Here is a 13,164-nt window from a genome sequence, read left to right as displayed (position 1 = left end):
ATGATTTTGATAGAAATGTTATTGAGCATATACCTCCACAGAAATAATTCTGAAAGCCACTCCACTGACGCAAATATTATATCAAAACAGCAGAATCCTGCCTCTATAATTCCTATAAATGACCCACTGAAATGCAGAGTGATGGCATAACAGAAGTGCTCAGTGGATTGTTCTGTTCAAATATCCAGTTAACAAAACTAAATTGGAAGAATTTAAACTGAAATTTTCTATTAAAGTTAGTAGTGAGGCATACCATTAGTCTTTGGTTGGCTGATTCCAGCAGTGCTGTTGACTATTGCATTGGCGTTACCAACCATCAGTGTTCAGAATAAATCTTTCAGCATTTTTAACATATGGGTGATAACCAGACCTGAAGCTACCTATAATTTCAATTTTACAACTCCTGAAAACCAATTCTGCTTTTTGTGTGTTTCTGAGTGCCCCAACAAACTCGCATCTCTTTTTTGTCTAGTGCTGTGAGCACTAGAAGTAACTGTGCAAAAGCCCCAAAGACCGATTCTCAAAGCTCCGGAGAACTGCAGCATCCTTGAATTAGCTCACGGAGCAAAGCTTGGGGATGTTGCTGGACCTTGGTGTCTCTAAACAGAGTTCTGCAAACTCTGTTTTTGTTACAAAGCCCTATCTACTATGTGTAAGCAGTTCCAAAGCCCATAGTCATATGTGCTTGGATGGACAAAAGAATTATTATTATTTTATTCATTGATTTTATAAACCACCTAGTATAAAAACCTCAAGGTGGCATACAGAATTAAAACATTAAATATAATATAAATATTAAAATTCATAAAAAGATAAAAATAATAGATAAAACACATTAAAATTTAAAAGTTTAGTCCCAGTTGAAGGCCTGGGAAAATAGGTATCTCTTCAGGGTCCTCCTAAAAACAAAGAGAGAAGGAGATGCTCTTATTAAAGCAGGGAGCACGTTCCAAAGCCCTGGGGCAGCCACAGAGAAGGGCCGGTCCCAAGTTGCCCCCAACCAAGTTGGCAGCAACCTTACTGGACCTCTCCAGATGATCTTAATAGGCGACAGGGTTCATGGCAATGAAATGGACGTATCTGGCGTATCAGCCGAAGCTGATAAAAAGCACTCCTGGCCACTGCCTCAACCTAAGAAACCAGGGAGAGTTTGAGATCCAGGAACAGTCCCAGACTATGAACCTTATCTTTTAGGGGGAATGTAAACTCATCCAGAACAGGCAGATCTAAACCATAAAGATGATACAAAGGTATTCTGTCTAGCTAAGGCAGTCAGTTCAGGTTGGAGGGCTTCCTTGAGCTTGGTCAGACACATCAAGGATGATATCTCAAAAATCAGCCTTTGGGGCACAGGTTCCTCTGAGCTGTGAGCAGTACCCAGAATTTGAATGAAAAACACAGAAACATGCGTGTAGCATTTGCTTTCAAAAGGCATGTCTCTTATCAAACACGTAAAATTTCAACACAAAACTGAAACTCGTGGAAATTTGGCTCAGTCACAGGTAGTAAGAGTCTCCAAATACTAAACATGCCATCTTTCAGGGCATTTTTCTATTTAGCTGGATCAATGGTGGAAGGTTGAAGGGTACTCCACATATTAGGATTTTAATAGATAACAGACCAATGCTATATATTTGCTAAAACTGTAGCACTTGAAGTTCACATATGTTTCTTTTTAACCTCATGTATACCAGATAAACACCCTGTGTGGAGTTTGATGGGTTTCTAAGATGCACATAAGGTAAAGACAGAGAAGTACTTTAAAAATTACAGTTTTCAGCAGCAATACCATGTGAGTCTTTGTATGCAGCAATTTAAATGATAATGAGAAAAGCTACCTTTGTTGGGAAACAGTAATACTGTTATAAACAGTGACACTGCTATACTTTATATGCTATTTATTGCTCTGCTACCAGCCTGAAAGTACAGTTTTGTAGTAGTCTCCTCAGAATATTTGTCAATTTGCAATGTATCATTTTTTCATTAAGGATGAAAAAATGTATCTGCTAACTCTGGGGTACACTGTGTTTGCATGTGTGCAGAATGTTACACAATTGCACTCTGGGGATATAAAAAGTTGTATTTTACAACAGTTCCACCACTATACATTTCCTTTTTGACATTTGCCTTAAACAATGAAGACGTTTTCCCCCTGAAAGGAGTAGATTCTTTATTAAAGGCATAAAGGTGATTTCCTCAAAAATCCTGACAAAATCAGTTGCCACTGAACCCAACACACAAAGGTAGTGTGAGCCCCTTTAAAATGGTTTTGTTTCTCCCATTACTACTCCTCTAGGTAATAAACACTGACTGACTGAGACAGCACTGACCACTCCAGAGGAGGGACAGATGACTGGCTGAGAGCAAAGGAAGAGCAAGCCACCGGGAGAGACCAGCATCTTCCAGCTCACCCCAATAAGCCCACATCTGAGGGAAGACTCCCGCAGAGTTTTGGGAAGACTCCCTGCCCACTAATGAGCCTCAGGTGGGTCTGCAAAGTCAGCAAGGATGAAAGGTGGGGATTGCCCTTCTGCCTAGACCAACATATATGCAGAGAAGAGAGAAGAGGGAAGAGAGAAGGCAAGAGGAGGGTTTTCTTTACACTCTACAGAACGCTATAGGAAGGAGGCTACATGCCTCTTCCGGGGTCTAGAGGTCCATACCAAGGTGACAGGCATCACTCCTTGTGAAGACAGCAAGGGGTCCCTACAGAAGGTCTTCTTCCCACAATGTGAGGTAACAGGTGAGGCGAGCAAGAAAGCTAGAGAGAAGATCAGAGGAGAGGAGAGCTGGTCTTGTGATAGCAAGCATGACTTGTCCCCTTAGCTAAGCAGGGTCCATTCTGGTTGCATATGAATAGGAGACTTGATGTGTGAGCACTGTAAGATATTGCCCTTAGGGGATGAAGCCGCTCTGGGAAGAGCAGAAGGTTCCAAGTTCTCTCTCTGGCTTCTCCAATATAGGGCTGAGAGAGATTCCTGCCTGCAACCTTGGAGAAGCTGCTGCCAGTCTGTGCAGACAATATAGAGCTAGATAGACCAATGGTCTGACTCAGTATATGGCAGCTTCCTATGTTCCTATCTAAAGAAAAAAAGGGAGAAGCAAGACTATGCAAGGCAGAGAAGGAAATCTAGCCCTCATGTACATAGTTTAATAAAAGATACAAGTTAACAGCACTATCATCGTGGTTGTCTTCTTTGTTGCTCATGAACCCGGCTAATGCTCCAAGGCCCTTCAATGTTGAATTGCCAATGTTGAATAGGGAAACTGATGTCACACGGACATCCTGACTAATACTGCATGTGTACAGGCAAAAAGAGCCCCCACACAGCACTAGTGACTCGATTTCTGAAGTGTGGGTGCTTGCAGTGACATTTTTGCTGATCCCACCTTCTCCCAGAAATGCTCTGTGCAACCTGGAAGTAGGTCCCCCCAAATTACCCCCTGCACATGAGCACCCATGCTTTGAAAGTGGAGCTCCTAGTCCTTCACACATGCTTCTTTGTATGCCCCATTAATCAGAATGTCAGCCACTGAAATTAATTCAATCTTCAGTTGTTTGGAAGCATTTTTTTTAAACCCTCTGATGTTGGTTTTTAAAAGGTTAAAATTACATCAGACTTGTGCATTATATTTTTAAACGGGGGCTAGCTTCTCAGGACATGTTCAACATGTTAAAAAAAATTAATCAAAGCCCTAGAATCTATTGATGGAGTAACTGATGGGCAAGTAAAGGAGGAGACTTACTCGATTCCTTTTAAAAAATCTACATTCTGGGGTGTTTTTTTTAATTGAATTATAACAAAATGTAGTTCATTGATGTTAGTCAAAAATTACCCAGATAACATCATACCAAATTATTAAGCAGCAACAATGGAGGGAGAATTACAGTACATAGTCTATTATACAGTACAGCCATCAGGATGAATCAAAGTGAATGCACACAATGAATGGAAAGAACTCATTAATCAGAACATTAGTGTAACAGAGTATAATACCTGTCATTCGGATTGGATATTTATCTCTGTGCTCCACACAGTCGACTGGAGAGACTGAAGGCAAGACTTATAAGGTAGGTAGGTGTGTGTGGTGGCAATGGGAGAGAGCATGTCAATGGAAAAGATGTTTTCGCTTCCATGCAGCACCTTTGCACTATGCATCTTCTCATGACCCACTAATGTAGGAACACTGAAAAAAGTGGTTTTTTAAAAATAAGATAAAGGGAAATATACAATCTTGAGGTCCAATTGTAATATTTGTCTTGATTTCTGGTTCATCAGCCTTTCCAGATTAACCAAGTGCATGTGCAGCTAATTCCGCACATGCATTATCAGAGAAAAACCATTTTAGTCAATCTCCCTTTCCCTTTGAAGCCAACTGTGACTTCCACAGATATGTCCCTGACAGCTATGCAATCCTCATGGACATATTTTCAGGAGTCACAATCGACTTCAAAGGGAAAAAAGAGACTGACAAAAAATTGCCCCTTCCTCATAGCAGCAGCGTGCAGCATTGCTGCACACATGGTTCATTAGTTTGGATGTCAGCCCTGGTATTTAGTACGTACTTTCAGGTTTCCTTCCATACAACCAGCTTCTTGCCTCAGTTTCAACTTCTTTGAGTTGATTATTTATAAATAACCTGAGAGATGCGGAGCTAAAGAAATGAGCTCCCTTTTGGCACTTAGACCCCACCCCCGCCTGCCCAATTAAATTTTCAAAAGAACTCCAGCAGAAAGTCCATTCTTATGCTTAACTAAAAAGAGCTGCACTGTAGCTACACCACAGTGGCTGTTATTATGTTCATTTATTTTGGCTGACATCCAGATGTGGCTGACATCCACATGCAGCATTCCAGCCTAAATCAGCATGGGTTTCCACATGGGGGGGGGCAATTATCACTGATCATGCTTTCCCTCTGAAGCTCTCTATGCCACCTGGAAATAGGTCTCTGAGGGTCATGCAGCTCCCTGGACATATTTTTTGCTGGTACGGAGCTGCTAGTTTAAAAAAAAAAAAGCATCTCTGACCAACAGAGTGATAACATTATGAACATATTCTCGGTAAGAATGGTCTGTTTCTGATGAAAAACTGCTCACTATATTGTCATGGCAAAACCTATCACAGCCTTTGCTCACAGTAGCGACTCTGTGGAACACTGAGGAGGTTAGCATTAGCCCCAGACCTGGATCATTACTCCAGCCTGGAACCTAAGAAAGTCCCGGGTCTGGGGTCCCATGTAGAATCTTCCTCCAGGCCTGTGCTCTCTAGGGCAGCATCCCTGGAATTCAAGCTCACCCCCCAACAATGTCTGCATGCCAGCACTCATAACAAGCTTGGTAAGAGAAGGTAGAGCAGAGAAGGAATGCCAGACTCCAGAAGATGCCTTTTTAAGGCTTCCCCTTTCCAGGCATGGAGGTGGAGTCCAGGCAGGAGTAGTTGGGGCTTATAAGTACTTTAAGGGCTCAGTGTGCCTCTGGACTGGGTCTCACGATCAGTGTGACCCGGTTTCTTCCAGTGCGCAGGGAGAGCGGGCTAAGCTCTCTCTCTCTGCACATGAGCGAGAGGGAGCCCTGGGCGGCCAGATTGGCTGCCCACACAATGGCTGGCTCCATGATGGAGCCAGCGGGGGCTAGGGGGAGCAGGCTGATTGGCCCCCGCAAACACAAGCAGGCAGGGCATGCTGGAGAGACCCCTGGAGCCGGGAGGTGGCTTTTCGCCTCCCCTCCGGGGGTCTCCTTGTGAGTAGCCGCGCTACTCACGATCCGATAGCCCGGGTTTGCAGAGCGCTCACTCCGCAAGCCTGGGCTAAGGGGCGCGCTACTTGAGCGGGTTAGCCGCTCAAAAACCACTGGGCTTTCAGCCGAACCTGGTGGTTCTTACCATCGGGAAAAATCGGGCTAGGCTTTCCTAGCCCGATTTTTCCCGATCGTGAGAATAGCCCCTCTGAGTAGCATTGCATCAACTTGCTCCCATAGACCTCTCCAAGATCCTGTGGACTTGCCTTATCTTAGTCTTGCCTTTGCCTTGCCAAGTAGGCAAGCATGACAAGACATGTATCAAAAAGTATCATTCATAAAGCCCATGGCATTAATATTGGTAATGTTTTGTTTTGTGAGAGTTGCTCATTTACCATGGAATTTCGATGTTAAATCAGCTGAGCCAATGGCAGCTGGGATGCTGTTGCATCTTGGGCTTGACTTAGATCTTCTGGAGTACTGAGGGGTTTGCAAGCCTAACATCAGGCCGCTGATTGCTTGGAACCTCACATACTAGTAGAACAGGCCCACTGCGAAATCAGAAGAGATCAAACGAGAACACAAGGATCACGGTTAAAAATATATATCCCATTCTACATGAATGTCAATGTAACTGACAAACAATTGCTGAATATCACCATGTGTATGTATCACATTTGCAAGTAATAACTGATTTACATCAACAATAAAAAACACCACATAATACAAATTGTCCACTTTATGTATAATACACAAACAACTAAAGTGCTGCAATAAATATCAGTGATAAGGGAGGTTAAAAATAACCCATATAGGGTTCCATAAAGTGCCATGACAAATATAATCCATCAATCTGCTGTTGCCAATGACACTGCCAACCAGACAGATCCACTTGAAGGTCCTTGTCCCCTTGTCTCAAATTGTTTAATTCAGTAGAATATCACCATGTGCTCCCATTGGACTTTACAGTTGCAGTCATGAGCCAACACAGTCCATTGCTTCAGGTCGCTTCAGCAGGATACCAGGGTCAATAGACAGACACCAAGGCAGTTGAAAAACAATGCATTTCAGTTGTAAATACTCTATACAGTTATGTATTCCCTATATGGACTCACAAGGTCACCATATTCTTATGTAAGTTCCATCATGTTCCCACTAGTTAGTGGATTTTGGCTAAGAATTTATTTACACTGGTGAGCTGGCACCAACTGAAGTTGCCAAAGAGACATCTACGTTGGTTTCAAAAAAGCACACATTTCAAAAAGCATGCATATACCCATACCCCAAAGTTGCCATACAAAGCCAGAGTAACTTAACCCATTCCAACTCTCATCTAAAAGTGTTGTAGTAACCAATAGGCATATCCATGAAATGTTAGTTATACTTCCAAAACATAAGTAAAATGGAGAACCTCTGACATCACCTGCTAGAATGCTCCCGTTAATCAGAAGTCAACAACTAAACCGAAAGCCAAACTAGATGCTTGTTAGAGATCTGAATCTGGGAACCTGGGTATCTGCTGAGCAAAGCTGCCGGGGAAGGGATCTGTGTGGAAAGAAGAAACACTCGGCTGGAGAGGGATGCCTGAGCCTTTCATTTGGCTCTGCTTCCCTTTCCCTTTTTCTCCAGCTACAACAAGCTTATATATGGGAAGCATGGCAAGGGAAGAAGAGGATGAAAGGAAGAAGATGTAGGCAAAGGAAGAAATAAGGATTTATCTCAGGCCCATTGCATCTCCTCTCCAAATTGCACTCTCCCCCTTTTTGCTTTTTAGGTGGTTGGAGGAAATTTAGATTTAAGCAATCTATATAATTAATTTTCTTTGCTGGTGCGTGTCCAGGATTTGGCAGTGGAACTCTCGCGACACCCTGCAAGAGTTCTGGTGGAGTAAGAAGGAGAGGGGCAAGAAAGTGCTGGTGGTGGCTGGCCAGCCGGTGGCTGGCCAGCCAGTGGGCAAAGTGGGAGGGAGAGAAAAGTGGCGGTGGGGAGAGAAAAGCGGTGGTGGGCAGTGGGCAGGGGGGAGAGAAAGGTGGCGGCGGAGGGCAGTGGGTGGGGGGAGAGAAAGGCAGCGGCGGGTGGGCGAGAGAAAAGTGGCGGAGGGCAGCGGGCAGGGGGGAGAGAAAGGAGGCGGCAGGCAGCGGGCGGGGGGAGAGAAAGGCTGCAGCGGGCGGGCAAGAGAAAAGTTGTGGCAGGCAAATGGGAGGGAGAAAAAAACAGTGGCAGTGGGGCCCTTCTTGGCCGCCCGCCGAGGCTCTGTGTAGGGAGAGGAACGGGAGGGGAGAAGGGCTGGAGAGCGTGGGCCAGAGGGAAGGGGAAGAGAGGAGAGCCCGGGGCAGGAGGAAGAGGGAGGGGGAAACAGCTGGCTCCAAAGTGCCGCACAGATGCTCTGTGCGGGATCGGCTAGTATATTCTTGTTTCCCTTTCTCTAGGTCAAACTATTGTGCCAGATTTTTTAAGGCCTCAAGCAAGGCACCCTCAATGAGCTCCCTTAGACTAGAGGAAGCAGGATAAACCAAGAGAGAGAGCTTCTCACATGCAGATTCAGTGACCCTCTTGGGCTGTTTCCCAGTGTAAGGTGATGGAAGTCTCAAACCAGGGACTCTGGCAGTAGAGCTCAGGGCACCTCCCACCCTATTCCACCATGGCAGCTCCCAGCTTGCTTTTCACTGCAGCATAGCCCATATAATGGCTAGAACTGGCACTGCAGCTCTTCAGCCCAGTTGCCATGAGGAACCAACAGGGGTCTAGCAGACCCCATATAAGGTGTTGCTCCAGGCTTGGTTCCTTCGTCTGAACAAGGGAACCTGCTGGAGCAACCACCCAGCCTGACTGTGTCTTCTGTCTTGGCTCTTCTGATTCTCATCTATTTGGTCTGGCACTTGGCTGCAGCCTGCTTTGACCATGTCTGCTGACTCAGGCCCCTTTTGACCCTTGTCTGCCTGCTTACAAATGCCTGACCTTGCTGGTCTCTGGAGCCAGCAATGAGTCAAGGGGAAACACTTTTAATGTCCCAATAATTTCAGTGGAGGGTTAGGCATCAACTTGAATCTCCCCCACTGAAATCAATGGGGCTTAAAAATTCTCAACTTCAGGTGGATTGTGCCCACTTAGACCATTGCTACCTTTTGCCTTCTTGTTGAAAGCGTTATATGCTCTAATTAAAAAACATAATTTTAGTCGCAACTGGATATGTTACAATTTATTGTGAGCTTTTAAAGAAGTGGACTAGAAATGGAATGCAATTACACTCTCCCATATTTCCACTGCAATTTTCGTGCTCATTTTCAGCTCTTAACTATTAACTTTGTGATAGCTTTTTTAAAAAAAAGATGTATGGCTATTAATGACCTGTAAATTTTATAGCTCCCTGTACCAATTGTTTATTTTCCCATTTAGTTCTTGGCTTTTTCACCTCTGGGAAAATAAAAGGCAACAAATACACAGTTTAGACTGCTATTGACACATCAGCAGCAGTAATACAGTAGGGGCCAGCCTTGTCACTTGCACCAGTTTGGAAAAGGGGCAAAGAAACACCAGAGTCCTGTCCTCTTCCTGATTAGTTCAGTGTGCACACAACAAACAGTGGTGAGATCTGCAACTGTTGTGGGCCCTTCAGTTGTTACAGCAATGCTAAGGGGTGAACCCACGAGAAAGCAACTCCCACAGCAGGGCTGTAATGTCAAAGGCAGTGTTTCCCAACCTTCTCTCCCTCCACCAAGACTCATGTAGATTGGGGCGGGGGAGGGTGCACTCTGTCCCCCAGGGAACTTTTGTGGTGGTGTGCAAGGCTGCCACACACTTATTTTTACCCTCCTGGTACATGAAGAGGCAAATCAGCTCCAAACATGGGGAGTTTAAACTGTTTGGAGCTGACTAGCCCCATGATGCATAGCGCCCCCTTCCCAATGCATAAAGCAATGAGTCAGCTGCAAGGTCAGGAGCTTAAACTCTCTTTTGCAGCTGACTTCCTATATGCACCAGGAAGATGGTGGCTGTTGCCCACTGTATTATGGAGCGAGTCAGCTGCAAAAGCAGGGAACAACCAGTCTGTGCCGAACACGGATCTAAGAGACACCTGCATCTATAAACAATTGTAAACAATGAGGCTGTCCTCACGAGCAGCTTAGCCTGGCCTAGGCTGCTCATGTGGAGCATTGGGATTTGCATGGATCCCGGTGCTCCCACCCAGCCTAACCCTGCTCTCAAGCCCAGCTCTGAGATAATGGTATAACCTGCTTGTTTGTCATGTGCTACAAGATTGTTGTTAGATCAAGGCTGTGCTTTGTTATGCTTTGTAGTTCAGTGTGTACACGGCCCACCAAGGAGGCAAATGTCAGCCCAGTAGCGAGACAGAAGAGAGCCAGAAATAAATGCCACATGCAGCAACCTTAAGAAGCAGCACATGAATCTGTACAAGTGCTGTGTGATTTCTGGGTGCACAGTTCCACTCATCTTCAAAGGAAGCTGCTCCAAACCAAAGGCTGGTTGACTATCAGTTCTCTGGTTTCAGCAGATGGGACCCTGACTCATAAAGCCAAATTATAAGAGGCACAAATGTTTGCTCTGTTTGTGTATGATGTAAAAGCACAGTCAACAAACTTTCTGCTGCTCCAGTTAGCTTGTTGATATCTTACATCTGTTTAAGCTGTGCTGGGGAATATTTTGAGACATTTTCAAAATAATTGCAAGAGTTTTCTGTTTGCACTGAACAGCTAATTAAATGGATTGTAAACAAAGTGAAATGGCAAACTCTTTCATTTTCTGGTTGCACACATCTCCAGCTAGTGAATATAGGGTGTCTATGAATGGAGGCTCCCCCTGCTGGATCAGCTGCCACTGTTTAGAAGTGAAATGTGTCTCAGAACTTGCCCAATGTGCATGATAATGTCACATTTTGGAAGCAGGCACAAAACATGCCTTTGATTTAAAATGGAAGCTTCTCTTACTAAACTTGTGTTTTCTTTTTCAAATGCATCTGTTGCGCATAGATGAATACTGCTTATCTTCAAGTTCTTTGAATACTACACTTTCCTAAAAATGAAAGCATATTTTGTCATGCACAGGTGACAAAATATGCACAGGTGACAAAACCTTCAAAGCTATTACCTCTGTTCTCAACAGAAGTGTATAGTTTTTAAAAAAACATTATTCTCATGAACATCTAGATTATGAATATATATTGGTGTGTCAACAAATATAAAGTTTTTTAATTGATTGGTTAAGTTGGAGAATTAACAGCTCATATAAGTTTACATGTTTTAAAACTTCACTTAACAACCCCTTGTGGAGCCTGAAAAACTAGGGAACAACTTCAATTGGGGGTGGTAAAAATATATCTTCTAATACATACAAGCTACTGCTTACTGATAGAAAGGGTAACTTGAATAGTTTCTCTCTCATCAGTTTTGGGAATATGGATCATACTCTGCTAAACGGGGTTCCAGTACTGTGAAAAATTCAAATTTAAGATATAATGAACTTGATTTTAGCTGAGTGCTACTAGCTTCAGTTGTCAGGCTTTTAGTGTTAAACAGAAAGTGACAGAAGCTTCATTCCATCCCCAAAGCACCCTTTAGCTTTCAATCCAGAGCTAGCTTCATAATAAGGTGAAATGAAGGCAGTGGCTTCAGGCAGCAGATTTTCGGGCTGGAAGGGAGGAAGCTGCTGCCACTCCATTGCTCCTCACACTGCCCCCTGCCTCCCCCCCATTCTGTACCCAACCCCTCTCCTCTCTACACTTGCTTTACTGTTCCATTCCCCCCCCTCTTCAAATTCAGCAAGCTGAGTAGGTGGAGGGGCATAGGCAGGGGGGCAGGGGAGGCAAAAGCAGGTGTGGTGGTGGGAAGGCAGCATTTGGCAAAATGTCTTGGGTCACCCCTGTTTGAATTCATACTGGAAGGAAATATGATCTTTATGTTTATTTTTCATCTAGTTTTGCTCAGGAAGACAATACTGCTCAATCGTGTGAATGCAGCATTTACTAGATGGCAGCCACACGGATGAAGCAAAAAGTAATTTTTCACTTATAAGTATATCTTTAACTGATTAACTAAACTGACAATCAATGAAAGCCTATGAAAAAAGAAATATATAACAGCTGATAGATAGATAGATAGATAGATAGATAGATAGATAGATAGATAGTAACAACATTTGGAAAATGATGTATAGCTTTGTTTGCCACCTCAAAAAGGATATCATAGCACTGGAAAAGGTGCTATACTCCTCCAGGCCAAGCTACAGTCTCATCCAAGGCAGAGATCAGGAATTGCACCAGACTTTGTATAACTCCAGAGGCAACCGGTCAGGATCACAGCCAGTGGTTGATTCGGGAACACAGGAGCAGAGTGCTGCAAGCAGGAATGTAGCTCCAGCAGTTTCTTGCAGCAGCCTGCTGAATTTAAAAGCTTGCTGTTTAGGCAGGTGACTTCCATAAGGATGCTCTCATTCTTAAAGGGGCCTAGCCCAATTTTGCAAGCCCTGGCTCCAGTGATGCTCAGGGCCTGTGGTTATGACTGGTAGGTCTAGACTTGGGGCACTCCTTTGAATCAGAGGACAAGGGCAAGTCTGTGTCCTCAGGTCTAGGTGAGGGTACTGGTTCAGGTTCCCCTGGTTCACCCAGTGTGGGGGATCTCAGTGGCAAAAGATCACCCTGTATCTGAGTCATTAATGTCTCCCATTCCGTCTCTTCCCTTGGACTTTCAAACTACTCATCCCCTATCTGGGGGTATTTGGGGTCATGGCAGTACAGTAAAGTGGAACAAAGTTCATCAGGGAATTGGAGGGCCTTTTCTTCAAGGTAGGGCTAACATGTTTTGGGCTATTTAGTTGAAGGGAAAATGACTGGGACACATAGACATAAAATTATGAATGGTGTGGACAAAGAGAGGGTTTTCTGCCTCATTTATCTTGCGATAACTTGGAATTATCTAATGAATATATAGAAGATATAGGACAGTTCAAAGGAAGTATTTCTTCACTTAATGCATAACTTACAGAATGTGGTGCCAGAAGCAATGGTGATAGCAATTTGGTGCCAGAAGCAATTTGGTGATAGCAATGGCCACTAGCTTTTTTTTTTTTTTTTTAAGGTTAGATAGCTTCAGGATAGCTTCAGAACAGATCAATGAATGGCTGCTAGCTGTGACAGCTAATTGAAGTAATATACCTTTGAATATCAAACTGTGGGTAGATGCTATAGGAAAGAGCTATTACCTCCACACTCTGCTTGGACTAGTTGGAAGCATCTGGCTGGCTAGTGCTGGAAACAGAGTGCTGTCTAGATCAGTGTTTCTCAACCACCGGTCCGTGGAGCGGTGCCGGTCCGCGAGGCATTGGGTACCGGTCCATGAGGCATCACTGATAAAAATCACACACACACCCAAAAATAAACAAACAATTTTGGGCTGGCAGGGGCCACCGGAAGC

The 13,164-nt window shown here is 44.2% G+C and overlaps 1 protein-coding gene and 1 long non-coding RNA gene across 5 annotated transcripts in view; both read right to left on the bottom strand.

Moving 5' to 3' along the window:
- Positions 1 to 13,164, bottom strand: part of CACNA2D2 (calcium voltage-gated channel auxiliary subunit alpha2delta 2) — an 885,048-nt gene that overhangs the window by 477,803 nt on the left and 394,081 nt on the right. The window lies entirely within an intron of this gene.
- Positions 3,787 to 12,077, bottom strand: LOC128341563 (uncharacterized). Its single transcript, XR_008314451.1, has 4 exons — positions 11,922 to 12,077; positions 7,161 to 7,282; positions 6,133 to 6,288; positions 3,787 to 4,188 (listed from the first exon to the last, which is right to left on the bottom strand). It is a non-coding gene; the product is annotated as an uncharacterized LOC128341563 (long non-coding RNA).

This window comes from Hemicordylus capensis, chromosome 2, assembly GCF_027244095.1.
Source record: "Hemicordylus capensis ecotype Gifberg chromosome 2, rHemCap1.1.pri, whole genome shotgun sequence".
Classification (NCBI taxonomy): Eukaryota; Metazoa; Chordata; class Lepidosauria; order Squamata; family Cordylidae; genus Hemicordylus; species Hemicordylus capensis.
This window is presented reverse-complemented; position numbering and strand designations above follow the sequence as displayed.